The sequence below is a fragment of the Hyla sarda genome, unplaced genomic scaffold, assembly GCF_029499605.1.
Source record: "Hyla sarda isolate aHylSar1 unplaced genomic scaffold, aHylSar1.hap1 scaffold_162, whole genome shotgun sequence".
In the NCBI taxonomy this organism is placed as follows: domain Eukaryota; kingdom Metazoa; phylum Chordata; class Amphibia; order Anura; family Hylidae; genus Hyla; species Hyla sarda.
In genome coordinates, this window is record NW_026608257.1 from 324,927 (window position 1) to 346,042 (window position 21,116).

The following is a 21,116-nucleotide window of genomic DNA, read 5'->3' on the forward strand; positions in this document are numbered from 1 at the left end:
ATACCACTGACATCACTAGGTGTAAACAACATCTCTCCTTTGCTGTGTATGTGACTATGGAGCTGTTTGGTGATGTCGTCTATTATGGCCTTCATAGAAGCAACAGGAGATTGTTGCATCCATCTAGAACCCTCAGAACTACAGTGCTATGATGTCACTCACTTCCACAGGCCTTGCAGAGTGTAAACAACAACAACCCAGCTTTGTTGTGTATGTAACCATAGGGATTTGTGATGTCACCTAGAACCTTCACAGCAGCGACAGCTTTATGAGGAGCATCAGCACTGCTCTGCCTGAGCAGAACCATCACCGCCATAGGTTGTCAAATAACCCGGGTTTAACCCACACAGGTAAGTCCAATGGGGTGCAGGCATGTCCTCTATGCTTACAGCTTCCCGTGGGTGTTGGTTTGATACCGTTTGGGGACAGCCAAGGAGGCATCTGCAGGCAACAAAGGTAGGTGTGTGCTTGTGTGTGTGTTTCCTATGCAGATCCTAAGCCCAGTGTCACATGCAAGTAGGAGGAGTAAGAAGGGTTCCTGGCAAATCCGGGTTATGGATTGCATTTAAAAAGGCCCCGTGGGAGTGCAATGGGCCCCTGTCTTGCTGCTTAGCAATAATGGTATGGGTTTAGGTTCTGCTGTGTGTACTGGTGGTTGACTGCCCCCCAGCCCAGAGTGTGCATGGAAAATTGTCTGGCAGCCTCCCTGACAGCAAGCAGTGATAGTGCCCATGAAGGGCACCTTGTTGGGCCCGCCCCTTTCACGGTTATCGCTTCTCGGCCTTTTGGCTAAGATCAAGTGTAGTATCTGTTCTTATCAGTTTAATATCTGATACGTCCCCTATCTGGGGACCATATATTAAATGGATTTTTGAGAACGGGGGGCCGATTTCGAAGCTTGCTTCCGTCGCCCTATGCATTGACCCGATATGGCAGTATCTTCGGGTACAGTGCACCACCCCCTTACAGGGTTAAAAAGAAAGATTCCTACTTTCATTGCTACCTGCTTGCTGGCTAGCCAGCTAGCCAGCCCTGTGGGCCTTGCTGCTGCTGCAGCAGCCAAAAAACAAAAGGTGGTGCTGCTGCTGCTTCTGCTGCTTCTGCTTGTGTCTGGCCGCTGTTGGAGCGTCCAGGCACAGGACTTCTGCTGCTGCTGACTAAATGGCCTCCTTAATTGGATCATTTGAGTAGCCAGCACACCTGTGCAGGTAGGGCATGACATGATAGGCAGCTGCCTTGATAGCGGGTGGGTGCTGAATGTTCCTAATTGACAAAATAAGATTAATGCTTATGAAGAAATATAAAATCTCATCCCTTCCCCAATATCGCGCCACACCCCTACCCCTTAATTCCCTGGTTGAACTTGATGGACATATGTCTTTTTTCGACCGTACTAACTATGTAACTATGTAACATAACATGGGGGGGGGGGGGGGGGGTCTCCTGGCTGTTCACACAGGTGTGTCATTGCTGTACATTGACCATGCATTGCTTCTGTGGTATTGCAAAGGCAAAGACAAATGCTTCCAGCCATCCATTGCACTAATGGATTGGTCATCAGCTGGCTGTCTATGTCCCGCATCAATATAGACCAAAGTACAGAGGGTTAGGCTATGCTATTGTGCACCTACCTGATGCATCAGAAGGTGCGAGGCCCTTGCTAAATTCTGTGCACAGACTTTGAGATCTATACTTTAGACTGTATCTAAACCTGCTCCAACATGGACTGACATTCTGGCCTACTTTCAGCCGATGCGACTTGTCTGTCGCTGAACAGTCGCTTTTTATGTATTCAGCACCTATGTATAATGTTGTAAAAATGCTCTAGAAGCTAAAGTCGCAGAAATGTCACACATATTTGGCCTGCAACTTTCTGTGCGACAAATTCAGACAGGAAAAATCAGTATAAATCCTTAGAAAATTATCCCCCAGTGTCTCCATCTGCTGGCGGTATTGAATAAGCATTGCTGCACTGATGGGGTATGCATTAGACGAAAAAAAAGAAGAAAAAGAAGAATAATACGCCCAGAAAAGAGGCGAAAAGGAGAAAAACGTAAAAAAACGTGAAAAAAAAGTAAGAGGAAGAGAAGGGAAAAAAAGGTGGAAATGGGTTTAAAAGTGATTTCGGCGGAGAAATATATATATATATATATATATATATATATATATACGCACACACACACATATATATAAACGTATTCTCCGTTGAGATATTGCAGCCGCTGCTGTGTCCAGGCCCAGGAGCCTTAGCACTGTGCTGTGATGTCACTCAATACCACTGACATCACTAGGTGTAAACAACATCTCTCCTTTGCTGTGTATGTGACTATGGAGCTGTTTGGTGATGTCGTCTATTATGGCCTTCATAGAAGCAACAGGAGATTGTTGCATCCATCTAGAACCCTCAGAACTACAGTGCTATGATGTCACTCACTTCCACAGGCCTTGCAGAGTGTAAACAACAACAACCCAGCTTTGTTGTGTATGTAACCATAGGGATTTGTGATGTCACCTAGAACCTTCACAGCAGCGACAGCTTTATGAGGAGCATCAGCACTGCTCTGCCTGAGCAGAACCATCACCGCCATAGGTTGTCAAATAACCCGGGTTTAACCCACACAGGTAAGTCCAATGGGGTGCAGGCATGTCCTCTATGCTTACAGCTTCCCGTGGGTGTTGGTTTGATACCGTTTGGGGACAGCCAAGGAGGCATCTGCAGGCAACAAAGGTAGGTGTGTGCTTGTGTGTGTGTTTCCTATGCAGATCCTAAGCCCAGTGTCACATGCAAGTAGGAGGAGTAAGAAGGGTTCCTGGCAAATCCGGGTTATGGATTGCATTTAAAAAGGCCCCGTGGGAGTGCAATGGGCCCCTGTCTTGCTGCTTAGCAATAATGGTATGGGTTTAGGTTCTGCTGTGTGTACTGGTGGTTGACTGCCCCCCAGCCCAGAGTGTGCATGGAAAATTGTCTGGCAGCCTCCCTGACAGCAAGCAGTGATAGTGCCCATGAAGGGCACCTTGTTGGGCCCGCCCCTTTCACGGTTATCGCTTCTCGGCCTTTTGGCTAAGATCAAGTGTAGTATCTGTTCTTATCAGTTTAATATCTGATACGTCCCCTATCTGGGGACCATATATTAAATGGATTTTTGAGAACGGGGGCCGATTTCGAAGCTTGCTTCCGTCGCCCTATGCATTGACCCGATATGGCAGTATCTTCGGGTACAGTGCACCACCCCCTTACAGGGTTAAAAAGAAAGATTCCTACTTTCATTGCTACCTGCTTGCTGGCTAGCCAGCTAGCCAGCCCTGTGGGCCTTGCTGCTGCTGCAGCCAAAAAACAAAAGGTGGTGCTGCTGCTGCTTCTGCTGCTTCTGCTTCTGCTTCTGCTTGTGTCTGGCCGCTGTTGGAGCGTCCAGGCACAGGACTTCTGCTGCTGCTGACTAAATGGCCTCCTTAATTGGATCATTTGAGTAGCCAGCACACCTGTGCAGGTAGGGCATGACATGATAGGCAGCTGCCTTGATAGCGGGTGGGTGCTGAATGTTCCTAATTGACAAAATAAGATTAATGCTTATGAAGAAATATAAAATCTCATCCCTTCCCCAATATCGCGCCACACCCCTACCCCTTAATTCCCTGGTTGAACTTGATGGACATATCTCTTTTTTCGACCGTACTAACTATGTAACTATGTAACATAACATGGGGGGGGGGGGGTCTCCTGGCTGTTCACACAGGTGTGTCATTGCTGTACATTGACCATGCATTGCTTCTGTGGTATTGCAAAGGCAAAGACAAATGCTTCCAGCCATCCATTGCACTAATGGATTGGTCATCAGCTGGCTGTCTATGTCCCGCATCAATATAGACCAAAGTACAGAGGGTTAGGCTATGCTATTGTGCACCTACCTGATGCATCAGAAGGTGCGAGGCCCTTGCTAAATTCTGTGCACAGACTTTGAGATCTATACTTTAGACTGTATCTAAACCTGCTCCAACATGGACTGACATTCTGGCCTACTTTCAGCCGATGCGACTTGTCTGTCGCTGAACAGTCGCTTTTTATGTATTCAGCACCTATGTATAATGTTGTAAAAATGCTCTAGAAGCTAAAGTCGCAGAAATGTCACACATATTTGGCCTGCAACTTTCTGTGCGACAAATTCAGACAGGAAAAATCAGTATAAATCCTTAGAAAATTATCCCCCAGTGTCTCCATCTGCTGGCGGTATTGAATAAGCATTGCTGCACTGATGGGGTATGCATTAGACGAAAAAAAAGAAGAAAAAGAAGAATAATACGCCCAGAAAAGAGGCGAAAAGGAGAAAAACGTAAAAAAACGTGAAAAAAAAGTAAGAGGAAGAGAAGGGAAAAAAAGGTGGAAATGGGTTTAAAAGTGATTTCGGCGGAGAAATATATATATATATATATATATATATATATATATATATATATATACGCGCACACACACACATATATATAAACGTATTCTCCGTTGAGATATTGCAGCCGCTGCTGTGTCCAGGCCCAGGAGCCTTAGCACTGTGCTGTGATGTCACTCAATACCACTGACATCACTAGGTGTAAACAACATCTCTCCTTTGCTGTGTATGTGACTATGGAGCTGTTTGGTGATGTCGTCTATTATGGCCTTCATAGAAGCAACAGGAGATTGTTGCATCCATCTAGAACCCTCAGAACTACAGTGCTATGATGTCACTCACTTCCACAGGCCTTGCAGAGTGTAAACAACAACAACCCAGCTTTGTTGTGTATGTAACCATAGGGATTTGTGATGTCACCTAGAACCTTCACAGCAGCGACAGCTTTATGAGGAGCATCAGCACTGCTCTGCCTGAGCAGAACCATCACCGCCATAGGTTGTCAAATAACCCGGGATTAACCCACACAGGTAAGTCCAATGGGGTGCAGGCATGTCCTCTATGCTTACAGCTTCCCGTGGGTGTTGGTTTGATACCGTTTGGGGACAGCCAAGGAGGCATCTGCAGGCAACAAAGGTAGGTGTGTGCTTGTGTGTGTGTTTCCTATGCAGATCCTAAGCCCAGTGTCACATGCAAGTAGGAGGAGTAAGAAGGGTTCCTGGCAAATCCGGGTTATGGATTGCATTTAAAAAGGCCCCGTGGGAGTGCAATGGGCCCCTGTCTTGCTGCTTAGCAATAATGGTATGGGTTTAGGTTCTGCTGTGTGTACTGGTGGTTGACTGCCCCCCAGCCCAGAGTGTGCATGGAAAATTGTCTGGCAGCCTCCCTGACAGCAAGCAGTGATAGTGCCCATGAAGGGCACCTTGTTGGGCCCGCCCCTTTCACGGTTATCGCTTCTCGGCCTTTTGGCTAAGATCAAGTGTAGTATCTGTTCTTATCAGTTTAATATCTGATACGTCCCCTATCTGGGGACCATATATTAAATGGATTTTTGAGAACGGGGGCCGATTTCGAAGCTTGCTTCCGTCGCCCTATGCATTGACCCGATATGGCAGTATCTTCGGGTACAGTGCACCACCCCCTTACAGGGTTAAAAAGAAAGATTCCTACTTTCATTGCTACCTGCTTGCTGGCTAGCCAGCTAGCCAGCCCTGTGGGCCTTGCTGCTGCTGCAGCCAAAAAACAAAAGGTGGTGCTGCTGCTGCTTCTGCTGCTTCTGCTTCTGCTTGTGTCTGGCCGCTGTTGGAGCGTCCAGGCACAGGACTTCTGCTGCTGCTGACTAAATGGCCTCCTTAATTGGATCATTTGAGTAGCCAGCACACCTGTGCAGGTAGGGCATGACATGATAGGCAGCTGCCTTGATAGCGGGTGGGTGCTGAATGTTCCTAATTGACAAAATAAGATTAATGCTTATGAAGAAATATAAAATCTCATCCCTTCCCCAATATCGCGCCACACCCCTACCCCTTAATTCCCTGGTTGAACTTGATGGACATATGTCTTTTTTCGACCGTACTAACTATGTAACTATGTAACATAACATGGGGGGGGGGGGGTCTCCTGGCTGTTCACACAGGTGTGTCATTGCTGTACATTGACCATGCATTGCTTCTGTGGTATTGCAAAGGCAAAGACAAATGCTTCCAGCCATCCATTGCACTAATGGATTGGTCATCAGCTGGCTGTCTATGTCCCGTATCAATATAGACCAAAGTACAGAGGGTTAGGCTATGCTATTGTGCACCTACCTGATGCATCAGAAGGTGCGAGGCCCTTGCTAAATTCTGTGCACAGACTTTGAGATCTATACTTTAGACTGTATCTAAACCTGCTCCAACATGGACTGACATTCTGGCCTACTTTCAGCCGATGCGACTTGTCTGTCGCTGAACAGTCGCTTTTTATGTATTCAGCACCTATGTATAATGTTGTAAAAATGCTCTAGAAGCTAAAGTCGCAGAAATGTCACACATATTTGGCCTGCAACTTTCTGTGCGACAAATTCAGACAGGAAAAATCAGTATAAATCCTTAGAAAATTATCCCCCAGTGTCTCCATCTGCTGGCGGTATTGAATAAGCATTGCTGCACTGATGGGGTATGCATTAGACGAAAAAAAAGAAGAAAAAGAAGAATAATACGCCCAGAAAAGAGGCGAAAAGGAGAAAAACGTAAAAAAACGTGAAAAAAAAGTAAGAGGAAGAGAAGGGAAAAAAAGGTGGAAATGGGTTTAAAAGTGATTTCGGCGGAGAAATATATATATATATATATATATATACGCGCACACACACACATATATATAAACGTATTCTCCGTTGAGATATTGCAGCCGCTGCTGTGTCCAGGCCCAGGAGCCTTAGCACTGTGCTGTGATGTCACTCAATACCACTGACATCACTAGGTGTAAACAACATCTCTCCTTTGCTGTGTATGTGACTATGGAGCTGTTTGGTGATGTCGTCTATTATGGCCTTCATAGAAGCAACAGGAGATTGTTGCATCCATCTAGAACCCTCAGAACTACAGTGCTATGATGTCACTCACTTCCACAGGCCTTGCAGAGTGTAAACAACAACAACCCAGCTTTGTTGTGTATGTAACCATAGGGATTTGTGATGTCACCTAGAACCTTCACAGCAGCGACAGCTTTATGAGGAGCATCAGCACTGCTCTGCCTGAGCAGAACCATCACCGCCATAGGTTGTCAAATAACCCGGGTTTAACCCACACAGGTAAGTCCAATGGGGTGCAGGCATGTCCTCTATGCTTACAGCTTCCCGTGGGTGTTGGTTTGATACCGTTTGGGGACAGCCAAGGAGGCATCTGCAGGCAACAAAGGTAGGTGTGTGCTTGTGTGTGTGTTTCCTATGCAGATCCTAAGCCCAGTGTCACATGCAAGTAGGAGGAGTAAGAAGGGTTCCTGGCAAATCCGGGTTATGGATTGCATTTAAAAAGGCCCCGTGGGAGTGCAATGGGCCCCTGTCTTGCTGCTTAGCAATAATGGTATGGGTTTAGGTTCTGCTGTGTGTACTGGTGGTTGACTGCCCCCCAGCCCAGAGTGTGCATGGAAAATTGTCTGGCAGCCTCCCTGACAGCAAGCAGTGATAGTGCCCATGAAGGGCACCTTGTTGGGCCCGCCCCTTTCACGGTTATCGCTTCTCGGCCTTTTGGCTAAGATCAAGTGTAGTATCTGTTCTTATCAGTTTAATATCTGATACGTCCCCTATCTGGGGACCATATATTAAATGGATTTTTGAGAACGGGGGCCGATTTCGAAGCTTGCTTCCGTCGCCCTATGCATTGACCCGATATGGCAGTATCTTCGGGTACAGTGCACCACCCCCTTACAGGGTTAAAAAGAAAGATTCCTACTTTCATTGCTACCTGCTTGCTGGCTAGCCAGCTAGCCAGCCCTGTGGGCCTTGCTGCTGCTGCAGCCAAAAAACAAAAGGTGGTGCTGCTGCTGCTTCTGCTGCTTCTGCTTCTGCTTGTGTCTGGCCGCTGTTGGAGCGTCCAGGCACAGGACTTCTGCTGCTGCTGACTAAATGGCCTCCTTAATTGGATCATTTGAGTAGCCAGCACACCTGTGCAGGTAGGGCATGACATGATAGGCAGCTGCCTTGATAGCGGGTGGGTGCTGAATGTTCCTAATTGACAAAATAAGATTAATGCTTATGAAGAAATATAAAATCTCATCCCTTCCCCAATATCGCGCCACACCCCTACCCCTTAATTCCCTGGTTGAACTTGATGGACATATGTCTTTTTTCGACTGTACTAACTATGTAACTATGTAACATAACATGGGGGGGGGGGGGGGGGGGGGTCTCCTGGCTGTTCACACAGGTGTGTCATTGCTGTACATTGACCATGCATTGCTTCTGTGGTATTGCAAAGGCAAAGACAAATGCTTCCAGCCATCCATTGCACTAATGGATTGGTCATCAGCTGGCTGTCTATGTCCCGCATCAATATAGACCAAAGTACAGAGGGTTAGGCTATGCTATTGTGCACCTACCTGATGCATCAGAAGGTGCGAGGCCCTTGCTAAATTCTGTGCACAGACTTTGAGATCTATACTTTAGACTGTATCTAAACCTGCTCCAACATGGACTGACATTCTGGCCTACTTTCAGCCGATGCGACTTGTCTGTCGCTGAACAGTCGCTTTTTATGTATTCAGCACCTATGTATAATGTTGTAAAAATGCTCTAGAAGCTAAAGTCGCAGAAATGTCACACATATTTGGCCTGCAACTTTCTGTGCGACAAATTCAGACAGGAAAAATCAGTATAAATCCTTAGAAAATTATCCCCCAGTGTCTCCATCTGCTGGCGGTATTGAATAAGCATTGCTGCACTGATGGGGTATGCATTAGACGAAAAAAAAGAAGAAAAAGAAGAATAATACGCCCAGAAAAGAGGCGAAAAGGAGAAAAACGTAAAAAAACGTGAAAAAAAAGTAAGAGGAAGAGAAGGGAAAAAAAGGTGGAAATGGGTTTAAAAGTGATTTCGGCGGAGAAATATATATATATATATATATATATATATATATATATACGCGCACACACACACATATATATAAACGTATTCTCCGTTGAGATATTGCAGCCGCTGCTGTGTCCAGGCCCAGGAGCCTTAGCACTGTGCTGTGATGTCACTCAATACCACTGACATCACTAGGTGTAAACAACATCTCTACTTTGCTGTGTATGTGACTATGGAGCTGTTTGGTGATGTCGTCTATTATGGCCTTCATAGAAGCAACAGGAGATTGTTGCATCCATCTAGAACCCTCAGAACTACAGTGCTATGATGTCACTCACTTCCACAGGCCTTGCAGAGTGTAAACAACAACAACCCAGCTTTGTTGTGTATGTAACCATAGGGATTTGTGATGTCACCTAGAACCTTCACAGCAGCGACAGCTTTATGAGGAGCATCAGCACTGCTCTGCCTGAGCAGAACCATCACCGCCATAGGTTGTCAAATAACCCGGGATTAACCCACACAGGTAAGTCCAATGGGGTGCAGGCATGTCCTCTATGCTTACAGCTTCCCGTGGGTGTTGGTTTGATACCGTTTGGGGACAGCCAAGGAGGCATCTGCAGGCAACAAAGGTAGGTGTGTGCTTGTGTGTGTGTTTCCTATGCAGATCCTAAGCCCAGTGTCACATGCAAGTAGGAGGAGTAAGAAGGGTTCCTGGCAAATCCGGGTTATGGATTGCATTTAAAAAGGCCCCGTGGGAGTGCAATGGGCCCCTGTCTTGCTGCTTAGCAATAATGGTATGGGTTTAGGTTCTGCTGTGTGTACTGGTGGTTGACTGCCCCCCAGCCCAGAGTGTGCATGGAAAATTGTCTGGCAGCCTCCCTGACAGCAAGCAGTGATAGTGCCCATGAAGGGCACCTTGTTGGGCCCGCCCCTTTCACGGTTATCGCTTCTCGGCCTTTTGGCTAAGATCAAGTGTAGTATCTGTTCTTATCAGTTTAATATCTGATACGTCCCCTATCTGGGGACCATATATTAAATGGATTTTTGAGAACGGGGGCCGATTTCGAAGCTTGCTTCCGTCGCCCTATGCATTGACCCGATATGGCAGTATCTTCGGGTACAGTGCACCACCCCCTTACAGGGTTAAAAAGAAAGATTCCTACTTTCATTGCTACCTGCTTGCTGGCTAGCCAGCTAGCCAGCCCTGTGGGCCTTGCTGCTGCTGCAGCCAAAAAACAAAAGGTGGTGCTGCTGCTGCTTCTGCTGCTTCTGCTGCTTCTGCTTCTGCTTGTGTCTGGCCGCTGTTGGAGCGTCCAGGCACAGGACTTCTGCTGCTGCTGACTAAATGGCCTCCTTAATTGGATCATTTGAGTAGCCAGCACACCTGTGCAGGTAGGGCATGACATGATAGGCAGCTGCCTTGATAGCGGGTGGGTGCTGAATGTTCCTAATTGACAAAATAAGATTAATGCTTATGAAGAAATATAAAATCTCATCCCTTCCCCAATATCGCGCCACACCCCTACCCCTTAATTCCCTGGTTGAACTTGATGGACATATGTCTTTTTTCGACCGTACTAACTATGTAACTATGTAACATAACATGGGGGGGGGGGGGGTCTCCTGGCTGTTCACACAGGTGTGTCATTGCTGTACATTGACCATGCATTGCTTCTGTGGTATTGCAAAGGCAAAGACAAATGCTTCCAGCCATCCATTGCACTAATGGATTGGTCATCAGCTGGCTGTCTATGTCCCGCATCAATATAGACCAAAGTACAGAGGGTTAGGCTATGCTATTGTGCACCTACCTGATGCATCAGAAGGTGCGAGGCCCTTGCTAAATTCTGTGCACAGACTTTGAGATCTATACTTTAGACTGTATCTAAACCTGCTCCAACATGGACTGACATTCTGGCCTACTTTCAGCCGATGCGACTTGTCTGTCGCTGAACAGTCGCTTTTTATGTATTCAGCACCTATGTATAATGTTGTAAAAATGCTCTAGAAGCTAAAGTCGCAGAAATGTCACACATATTTGGCCTGCAACTTTCTGTGCGACAAATTCAGACAGGAAAAATCAGTATAAATCCTTAGAAAATTATCCCCCAGTGTCTCCATCTGCTGGCGGTATTGAATAAGCATTGCTGCACTGATGGGGTATGCATTAGACGAAAAAAAAGAAGAAAAAGAAGAATAATACGCCCAGAAAAGAGGCGAAAAGGAGAAAAACGTAAAAAAACGTGAAAAAAAAGTAAGAGGAAGAGAAGGGAAAAAAAGGTGGAAATGGGTTTAAAAGTGATTTCGGCGGAGAAATATATATATATATATATATATATATATATATATATATATATATATATATATACGCGCACACACACACATATATATAAACGTATTCTCCGTTGAGATATTGCAGCCGCTGCTGTGTCCAGGCCCAGGAGCCTTAGCACTGTGCTGTGATGTCACTCAATACCACTGACATCACTAGGTGTAAACAACATCTCTCCTTTGCTGTGTATGTGACTATGGAGCTGTTTGGTGATGCCGTCTATTATGGCCTTCATAGAAGCAACAGGAGATTGTTGCATCCATCTAGAACCCTCAGAACTACAGTGCTATGATGTCACTCACTTCCACAGGCCTTGCAGAGTGTAAACAACAACAACCCAGCTTTGTTGTGTATGTAACCATAGGGATTTGTGATGTCACCTAGAACCTTCACAGCAGCGACAGCTTTATGAGGAGCATCAGAACTGCTCTGCCTGAGCAGAACCATCACCGCCATAGGTTGTCAAATAACCCGGGTTTAACCCACACAGGTAAGTCCAATGGGGTGCAGGCATGTCCTCTATGCTTACAGCTTCCCGTGGGTGTTGGTTTGATACCGTTTGGGGACAGCCAAGGAGGCATCTGCAGGCAACAAAGGTAGGTGTGTGCTTGTGTGTGTGTTTCCTATGCAGATCCTAAGCCCAGTGTCACTTGCAAGTAGGAGGAGTAAGAAGGGTTCCTGGCAAATCCGGGTTATGGATTGCATTTAAAAAGGCCCCGTGGGAGTGCAATGGGCCCCTGTCTTGCTGCTTAGCAATAATGGTATGGGTTTAGGTTCTGCTGTGTGTACTGGTGGTTGACTGCCCCCCAGCCCAGAGTGTGCATGGAAAATTGTCTGGCAGCCTCCCTGACAGCAAGCAGTGATAGTGCCCATGAAGGGCACCTTGTTGGGCCCGCCCCTTTCACGGTTATCGCTTCTCGGCCTTTTGGCTAAGATCAAGTGTAGTATCTGTTCTTATCAGTTTAATATCTGATACGTCCCCTATCTGGGGACCATATATTAAATGGATTTTTGAGAACGGGGGCCGATTTCGAAGCTTGCTTCCGTCGCCCTATGCATTGACCCGATATGGCAGTATCTTCGGGTACAGTGCACCACCCCCTTACAGGGTTAAAAAGAAAGATTCCTACTTTCATTGCTACCTGCTTGCTGGCTAGCCAGCTAGCCAGCCCTGTGGGCCTTGCTGCTGCTGCAGCCAAAAAACAAAAGGTGGTGCTGCTGCTGCTTCTGCTGCTTCTGCTTCTGCTTCTGCTTGTGTCTGGCCGCTGTTGGAGCGTCCAGGCACAGGACTTCTGCTGCTGCTGACTAAATGGCCTCCTTAATTGGATCATTTGAGTAGCCAGCACACCTGTGCAGGTAGGGCATGACATGATAGGCAGCTGCCTTGATAGCGGGTGGGTGCTGAATGTTCCTAATTGACAAAATAAGATTAATGCTTATGAAGAAATATAAAATCTCATCCCTTCCCCAATATCGCGCCACACCCCTACCCCTTAATTCCCTGGTTGAACTTGATGGACATATGTCTTTTTTCGACCGTACTAACTATGTAACTATGTAACATAACATGGGGGGGGGGGGTCTCCTGGCTGTTCACACAGGTGTGTCATTGCTGTACATTGACCATGCATTGCTTCTGTGGTATTGCAAAGGCAAAGACAAATGCTTCCAGCCATCCATTGCACTAATGGATTGGTCATCAGCTGGCTGTCTATGTCCCGCATCAATATAGACCAAAGTACAGAGGGTTAGGCTATGCTATTGTGCACCTACCTGATGCATCAGAAGGTGCGAGGCCCTTGCTAAATTCTGTGCACAGACTTTGAGATCTATACTTTAGACTGTATCTAAACCTGCTCCAACATGGACTGACATTCTGGCCTACTTTCAGCCGATGCGACTTGTCTGTCGCTGAACAGTCGCTTTTTATGTATTCAGCACCTATGTATAATGTTGTAAAAATGCTCTAGAAGCTAAAGTCGCAGAAATGTCACACATATTTGGCCTGCAACTTTCTGTGCGACAAATTCAGACAGGAAAAATCAGTATAAATCCTTAGAAAATTATCCCCCAGTGTCTCCATCTGCTGGCGGTATTGAATAAGCATTGCTGCACTGATGGGGTATGCATTAGACGAAAAAAAAGAAGAATAATACGCCCAGAAAAGAGGCGAAAAGGAGAAAAACGTAAAAAAACGTGAAAAAAAAGTAAGAGGAAGAGAAGGGAAAAAAAGGTGGAAATGGGTTTAAAAGTGATTTCGGCGGAGAAATATATATATATATATATATATATATATATATATATATATATATACGCGCACACACACACATATATATAAACGTATTCTCCGTTGAGATATTGCAGCCGCTGCTGTGTCCAGGCCCAGGAGCCTTAGCACTGTGCTGTGATGTCACTCAATACCACTGACATCACTAGGTGTAAACAACATCTCTCCTTTGCTGTGTATGTGACTATGGAGCTGTTTGGTGATGTCGTCTATTATGGCCTTCATAGAAGCAACAGGAGATTGTTGCATCCATCTAGAACCCTCAGAACTACAGTGCTATGATGTCACTCACTTCCACAGGCCTTGCAGAGTGTAAACAACAACAACCCAGCTTTGTTGTGTATGTAACCATAGGGATTTGTGATGTCACCTAGAACCTTCACAGCAGCGACAGCTTTATGAGGAGCATCAGCACTGCTCTGCCTGAGCAGAACCATCACCGCCATAGGTTGTCAAATAACCCGGGTTTAACCCACACAGGTAAGTCCAATGGGGTGCAGGCATGTCCTCTATGCTTACAGCTTCCCGTGGGTGTTGGTTTGATACCGTTTGGGGACAGCCAAGGAGGCATCTGCAGGCAACAAAGGTAGGTGTGTGCTTGTGTGTGTGTTTCCTATGCAGATCCTAAGCCCAGTGTCACATGCAAGTAGGAGGAGTAAGAAGGGTTCCTGGCAAATCCGGGTTATGGATTGCATTTAAAAAGGCCCCGTGGGAGTGCAATGGGCCCCTGTCTTGCTGCTTAGCAATACTGGTATGGGTTTAGGTTCTGCTGTGTGTACTGGTGGTTGACTGCCCCCCAGCCCAGAGTGTGCATGGAAAATTGTCTGGCAGCCTCCCTGACAGCAAGCAGTGATAGTGCCCATGAAGGGCACCTTGTTGGGCCCGCCCCTTTCACGGTTATCGCTTCTCGGCCTTTTGGCTAAGATCAAGTGTAGTATCTGTTCTTATCAGTTTAATATCTGATACGTCCCCTATCTGGGGACCATATATTAAATGGATTTTTGAGAACGGGGGCCGATTTCGAAGCTTGCTTCCGTCGCCCTATGCATTGACCCGATATGGCAGTATCTTCGGGTACAGTGCACCACCCCCTTACAGGGTTAAAAAGAAAGATTCCTACTTTCATTGCTACCTGCTTGCTGGCTAGCCAGCTAGCCAGCCCTGTGGGCCTTGCTGCTGCTGCAGCCAAAAAACAAAAGGTGGTGCTGCTGCTGCTTCTGCTGCTTCTGCTTCTGCTTGTGTCTGGCCGCTGTTGGAGCGTCCAGGCACAGGACTTCTGCTGCTGCTGACTAAATGGCCTCCTTAATTGGATCATTTGAGTAGCCAGCACACCTGTGCAGGTAGGGCATGACATGATAGGCAGCTGCCTTGATAGCGGGTGGGTGCTGAATGTTCCTAATTGACAAAATAAGATTAATGCTTATGAAGAAATATAAAATCTCATCCCTTCCCCAATATCGCGCCACACCCCTACCCCTTAATTCCCTGGTTGAACTTGATGGACATATGTCTTTTTTCGACCGTACTAACTATGTAACTATGTAACATAACATGGGGGGGGGGGGGGTCTCCTGGCTGTTCACACAGGTGTGTCATTGCTGTACATTGACCATGCATTGCTTCTGTGGTATTGCAAAGGCAAAGACAAATGCTTCCAGCCATCCATTGCACTAATGGATTGGTCATCAGCTGGCTGTCTATGTCCCGCATCAATATAGACCAAAGTACAGAGGGTTAGGCTATGCTATTGTGCACCTACCTGATGCATCAGAAGGTGCGAGGCCCTTGCTAAATTCTGTGCACAGACTTTGAGATCTATACTTTAGACTGTATCTAAACCTGCTCCAACATGGACTGACATTCTGGCCTACTTTCAGCCGATGCGACTTGTCTGTCGCTGAACAGTCGCTTTTTATGTATTCAGCACCTATGTATAATGTTGTAAAAATGCTCTAGAAGCTAAAGTCGCAGAAATGTCACACATATTTGGCCTGCAACTTTCTGTGCGACAAATTCAGACAGGAAAAATCAGTATAAATCCTTAGAAAATTATCCCCCAGTGTCTCCATCTGCTGGCGGTATTGAATAAGCATTGCTGCACTGATGGGGTATGCATTAGACGAAAAAAAAGAAGAATAATACGCCCAGAAAAGAGGCGAAAAGGAGAAAAACGTAAAAAAACGTGAAAAAAAAGTAAGAGGAAGAGAAGGGAAAAAAAGGTGGAAATGGGTTTAAAAGTGATTTCGGCGGAGAAATATATATATATATATATATATATATATATATATATATACGCGCACACACACACATATATATAAACGTATTCTCCGTTGAGATATTGCAGCCGCTGCTGTGTCCAGGCCCAGGAGCCTTAGCACTGTGCTGTGATGTCACTCAATACCACTGACATCACTAGGTGTAAACAACATCTCTCCTTTGCTGTGTATGTGACTATGGAGCTGTTTGGTGATGTCGTCTATTATGGCCTTCATAGAAGCAACAGGAGATTGTTGCATCCATCTAGAACCCTCAGAACTACAGTGCTATGATGTCACTCACTTCCACAGGCCTTGCAGAGTGTAAACAACAACAACCCAGCTTTGTTGTGTATGTAACCATAGGGATTTGTGATGTCACCTAGAACCTTCACAGCAGCGACAGCTTTATGAGGAGCATCAGCACTGCTCTGCCTGAGCAGAACCATCACCGCCATAGGTTGTCAAATAACCCGGGTTTAACCCACACAGGTAAGTCCAATGGGGTGCAGGCATGTCCTCTATGCTTACAGCTTCCCGTGGGTGTTGGTTTGATACCGTTTGGGGACAGCCAAGGAGGCATCTGCAGGCAACAAAGGTAGGTGTGTGCTTGTGTGTGTGTTTCCTATGCAGATCCTAAGCCCAGTGTCACATGCAAGTAGGAGGAGTAAGAAGGGTTCCTGGCAAATCCGGGTTATGGATTGCATTTAAAAAGGCCCCGTGGGAGTGCAATGGGCCCCTGTCTTGCTGCTTAGCAATAATGGTATGGGTTTAGGTTCTGCTGTGTGTACTGGTGGTTGACTGCCCCCCAGCCCAGAGTGTGCATGGAAAATTGTCTGGCAGCCTCCCTGACAGCAAGCAGTGATAGTGCCCATGAAGGGCACCTTGTTGGGCCCGCCCCTTTCACGGTTATCGCTTCTCGGCCTTTTGGCTAAGATCAAGTGTAGTATCTGTTCTTATCAGTTTAATATCTGATACGTCCCCTATCTGGGGACCATATATTAAATGGATTTTTGAGAACGGGGGCCGATTTCGAAGCTTGCTTCCGTCGCCCTATGCATTGACCCGATATGGCAGTATCTTCGGGTACAGTGCACCACCCCCTTACAGGGTTAAAAAGAAAGATTCCTACTTTCATTGCTACCTGCTTGCTGGCTAGCCAGCTAGCCAGCCCTGTGGGCCTTGCTGCTGCTGCAGCCAAAAAACAAAAGGTGGTGCTGCTGCTGCTTCTGCTGCTTCTGCTTCTGCTTGTGTCTGGCCGCTGTTGGAGCGTCCAGGCACAGGACTTCTGCTGCTGCTGACTAAATGGCCTCCTTAATTGGATCATTTGAGTAGCCAGCACACCTGTGCAGGTAGGGCATGACATGATAGGCAGCTGCCTTGATAGCGGGTGGGTGCTGAATGTTCCTAATTGACAAAATAAGATTAATGCTTATGAAGAAATATAAAATCTCATCCCTTCCCCAATATCGCGCCACACCCCTACCCCTTAATTCCCTGGTTGAACTTGATGGACATATGTCTTTTTTCGACCGTACTAACTATGTAACTATGTAACATAACATGGGGGGGGGGGGGGGTCTCCTGGCTGTTCACACAGGTGTGTCATTGCTGTACATTGACCATGCATTGCTTCTGTGGTATTGCAAAGGCAAAGACAAATGCTTCCAGCCATCCATTGCACTAATGGATTGGTCATCAGCTGGCTGTCTATGTCCCGCATCAATATAGACCAAAGTACAGAGGGTTAGGCTATGCTATTGTGCACACCTGATGCATCAGAAGGTGCGAGGCCCTTGCTAAATTCTGTGCACAGACTTTGAGATCTATACTTTAGACTGTATCTAAACCTGCTCCAACATGGACTGACATTCTGGCCTACTTTCAGCCGATGCGACTTGTCTGCCGCTGAACAGTCGCTTTTTATGTATTCAGCACCTATGTATAATGTTGTAAAAATGCTCTAGAAGCTAAAGTCGCAGAAATGTCACACATATTTGGCCTGCAACTTTCTGTGCGACAAATTCAGACAGGAAAAATCAGTATAAATCCTTAGAAAATTATCCCCCAGTGTCTCCATCTGCTGGCGGTATTGAATAAGCATTGCTGCACTGATGGGGTATGCATTAGACGAAAAAAAAGAAGAAAAAGAAGAATAATACGCCCAGAAAAGAGGCGAAAAGGAGAAAAACGTAAAAAAACGTGAAAAAAAAGTAAGAGGAAGAGAAGGGAAAAAAAGGTGGAAATGGGTTTAAAAGTGATTTCGGCGGAGAAATATATATATATATATATATATATATATATATATATATATATATGCGCACACACACACATATATATAAACGTATTCTCCGTTGAGATATTGCAGCCGCTGCTGTGTCCAGGCCCAGGAGCCTTAGCACTGTGCTGTGATGTCACTCAATACCACTGACATCACTAGGTGTAAACAACATCTCTCCTTTGCTGTGTATGTGACTATGGAGCTGTTTGGTGATGTCATCTATTATGGCCTTCATAGAAGCAACAGGAGATTGTTGCATCCATCTAGAACCCTCAGAACTACAGTGCTATGATGTCACTCACTTCCACAGGCCTTGCAGAGTGTAAACAACAACAACCCAGCTTTGTTGTGTATGTAACCATAGGGATTTGTGATGTCACCTAGAACCTTCACAGCAGCGACAGCTTTATGAGGAGCATCAGCACTGCTCTGCCTGAGCAGAACCATCACCGCCATAGGTTGTCAAATAACCCGGGTTTAACCCACACAGGTAAGTCCAATGGGGTGCAGGCATGTCCTCTATGCTTACAGCTTCCCGTGGGTGTTGGTTTGATACCGTTTGGGGACAGCCAAGGAGGCATCTGCAGGCAACAAAGGTAGGTGTGTGCTTGTGTGTGTGTTTCCTATGCAGATCCTAAGCCCAGTGTCACATGCAAGTAGGAGGAGTAAGAAGGGTTCCTGGCAAATCCGGGTTATGGATTGCATTTAAAAAGGCCCCGTGGGAGTGCAATGGGCCCCTGTCTTGCTGCTTAGCAATAATGGTATGGGTTTAGGTTCTGCTGTGTGTACTGGTGGTTGACTGCCCCCCAGCCCAGAGTGTGCATGGAAAATTGTCTGGCAGCCTCCCTGACAGCAAGCAGTGATAGTGCCCATGAAGGGCACCTTGTTGGGCCCGCCCCTTTCACGGTTATCGCTTCTCGGCCTTTTGGCTAAGATCAAGTGTAGTATCTGTTCTTATCAGTTTAATATCTGATACGTCCCCTATCTGGGGACCATATATTAAATGGATTTTTGAGAACGGGGGCCGATTTCGAAGCTTGCTTCCGTCGCCCAATGCATTGACCCGATATGGCAGTATCTTCGGGTACAGTGCACCACCCCCCTTACAGGGTTAAAAAGAAAGATTCCTACTTTCATTGCTACCTGCTTGCTGGCTAGCCAGCTAGCCAGCCCTGTGGGCCTTGCTGCTGCTGCAGCCAAAAAACAAAAGGTGGTGCTGCTGCTGCTTCTGCTGCTTCTGCTTCTGCTTGTGTCTGGCCGCTGTTGGAGCGTCCAGGCACAGGACTTCTGCTGCTGCTGACTAAATGGCCTCCTTAATTGGATCATTTGAGTAGCCAGCACACCTGTGCAGGTAGGGCATGACATGATAGGCAGCTGCCTTGATAGCGGGTGGGTGCTGAATGTTCCTAATTGACAAAATAAGATTAATGCTTATGAAGAAATATAAAATCTCATCCCTTCCCCAATATCGCGCCACACCCCTACCCCTTAATTCCCTGGTTGAACTTGATGGACATATGTCTTTTTTCGACCGTACTAACTATGTAACTATGTAACATAACATGGGGGGGGGGGGGTCTCCTGGCTGTTCACACAGGTGTGTCATTGCTGTACATTGACCATGCATTGCTTCTGTGGTATTGCAAAGGCAAAGACAAATGCTTCCAGCCATCCATTGCACTAATGGATTGGTCATCAGCTGGCTGTCTATGTCCCGCATCAATATAGACCAAAGTACAGAGGGTTAGGCTATGCTATTGTGCACCTACCTGATGCATCAGAAGGTGCGAGGCCCTTGCTAAATTCTGTGCACAGACTTTGAGATCTATACTTTAGACTGTATCTAAACCTGCTCCAACATGGACTGACATTCTGGCCTACTTTCAGCCGATGCGACTTGTCTGTCGCTGAACAGTCGCTTTTTATGTATTCAGCACCTATGTATAATGTTGTAAAAATGCTCTAGAAGCTAAAGTCGCAGAAATGTCACACATATTTGGCCTGCAACTTTCTGTGCGACAAATTCAGACAGGAAAAATCAGTATAAATCCTTAGAAAATTATCCCCCAGTGTCTCCATCTGCTGGCGGTATTGAATAAGCATTGCTGCACTGATGGGGTATGCATTAGACGAAAAAAAAGAAGAATAATACGCCCAGAAAAGAGGCGAAAAGGAGAAAAACGTAAAAAAACGTGAAAAAAAAGTAAGAGGAAGAGAAGGGAAAAAAAGGTGGAAATGGGTTTAAAAGTGATTTCGGCGGAGAAATATATATATATATATATATATATATATATATATATATATATACGCGCACACACACACATATATATAAACGTATTCTCCGTTGAGATATTGCAGCCGCTGCTGTGTCCAGGCCCAGGAGCCTTAGCACTGTGCTGTGATGTCACTCAATACCACTGACATCACTAGGTGTAAACAACATCTCTCCTTTGCTGTGTATGTGACTATGGAGCTGTTTGGTGATGTCGTCTATTATGGCCTTCATAGAAGCAACAGGAGATTGTTGCATCCATCTAGAACCCTCAGAACTACAGTGCTATGATGTCACTCACTTCCACAGGCCTTGCAGAGTGTAAACAACAACAACCCAGCTTTGTTGTGTATGTAACCATAGGGATTTGTGATGTCACCTAGAACCTTCACAGCAGCGACAGCTTTATGAGGAGCATCAGCACTGCTCTGCCTGAGCAGAACCATCACCGCCATAGGTTGTCAAATAACCCGGGTTTAACCCACACAGGTAAGTCCAATGGGGTGCAGGCATGTCCTCTATGCTTACAGCTTCCCGTGGGTGTTGGTTTGATACCGTTTGGGGACAGCCAAGGAGGCATCTGCAGGCAACAAAGGTAGGTGTGTGCTTGTGTGTGTGTTTCCTATGCAGATCCTAAGCCCAGTGTCACATGCAAGTAGGAGGAGTAAGAAGGGTTCCTGGCAAATCCGGGTTATGGATTGCATTTAAAAAGGCCCCGTGGGAGTGCAATGGGCCCCTGTCTTGCTGCTTAGCAATAATGG

At 46.3% G+C, this 21,116-nt stretch overlaps 9 non-coding genes across 9 annotated transcripts; all 9 read left to right on the forward strand.

The window, feature by feature from the left end:
* The first annotated feature begins 769 nt into the window (after window positions 1–769).
* Window positions 770–961, forward strand: LOC130311143 (U2 spliceosomal RNA). Its single transcript, XR_008859582.1, has one exon. It is a non-coding gene; the product is annotated as a U2 spliceosomal RNA (small nuclear RNA).
* A 2,080-nt stretch (window positions 962–3,041) lies between these two features.
* On the forward strand, window positions 3,042–3,232 carry LOC130311071 (U2 spliceosomal RNA). Its single transcript, XR_008859511.1, has one exon. It is a non-coding gene; the product is annotated as a U2 spliceosomal RNA (small nuclear RNA).
* A 2,096-nt stretch (window positions 3,233–5,328) lies between these two features.
* Window positions 5,329–5,519, forward strand: LOC130311072 (U2 spliceosomal RNA). Its single transcript, XR_008859512.1, has one exon. It is a non-coding gene; the product is annotated as a U2 spliceosomal RNA (small nuclear RNA).
* A 2,070-nt stretch (window positions 5,520–7,589) lies between these two features.
* Window positions 7,590–7,780, forward strand: LOC130311073 (U2 spliceosomal RNA). The gene has a single exon (XR_008859513.1). It is a non-coding gene; the product is annotated as a U2 spliceosomal RNA (small nuclear RNA).
* A 2,090-nt stretch (window positions 7,781–9,870) lies between these two features.
* On the forward strand, window positions 9,871–10,061 carry LOC130311074 (U2 spliceosomal RNA). Its single transcript, XR_008859514.1, has one exon. It is a non-coding gene; the product is annotated as a U2 spliceosomal RNA (small nuclear RNA).
* Window positions 10,062–12,169: 2,108 nt separating this feature from the next.
* LOC130311075 (U2 spliceosomal RNA) lies at window positions 12,170–12,360 on the forward strand. The gene has a single exon (XR_008859515.1). It is a non-coding gene; the product is annotated as a U2 spliceosomal RNA (small nuclear RNA).
* Window positions 12,361–14,446: 2,086 nt separating this feature from the next.
* LOC130311076 (U2 spliceosomal RNA) lies at window positions 14,447–14,637 on the forward strand. Its single transcript, XR_008859516.1, has one exon. It is a non-coding gene; the product is annotated as a U2 spliceosomal RNA (small nuclear RNA).
* A 2,076-nt stretch (window positions 14,638–16,713) lies between these two features.
* On the forward strand, window positions 16,714–16,904 carry LOC130311078 (U2 spliceosomal RNA). The gene has a single exon (XR_008859517.1). It is a non-coding gene; the product is annotated as a U2 spliceosomal RNA (small nuclear RNA).
* A 2,088-nt stretch (window positions 16,905–18,992) lies between these two features.
* LOC130311152 (U2 spliceosomal RNA) lies at window positions 18,993–19,183 on the forward strand. The gene has a single exon (XR_008859590.1). It is a non-coding gene; the product is annotated as a U2 spliceosomal RNA (small nuclear RNA).
* Window positions 19,184–21,116: the final 1,933 nt, after the last annotated feature.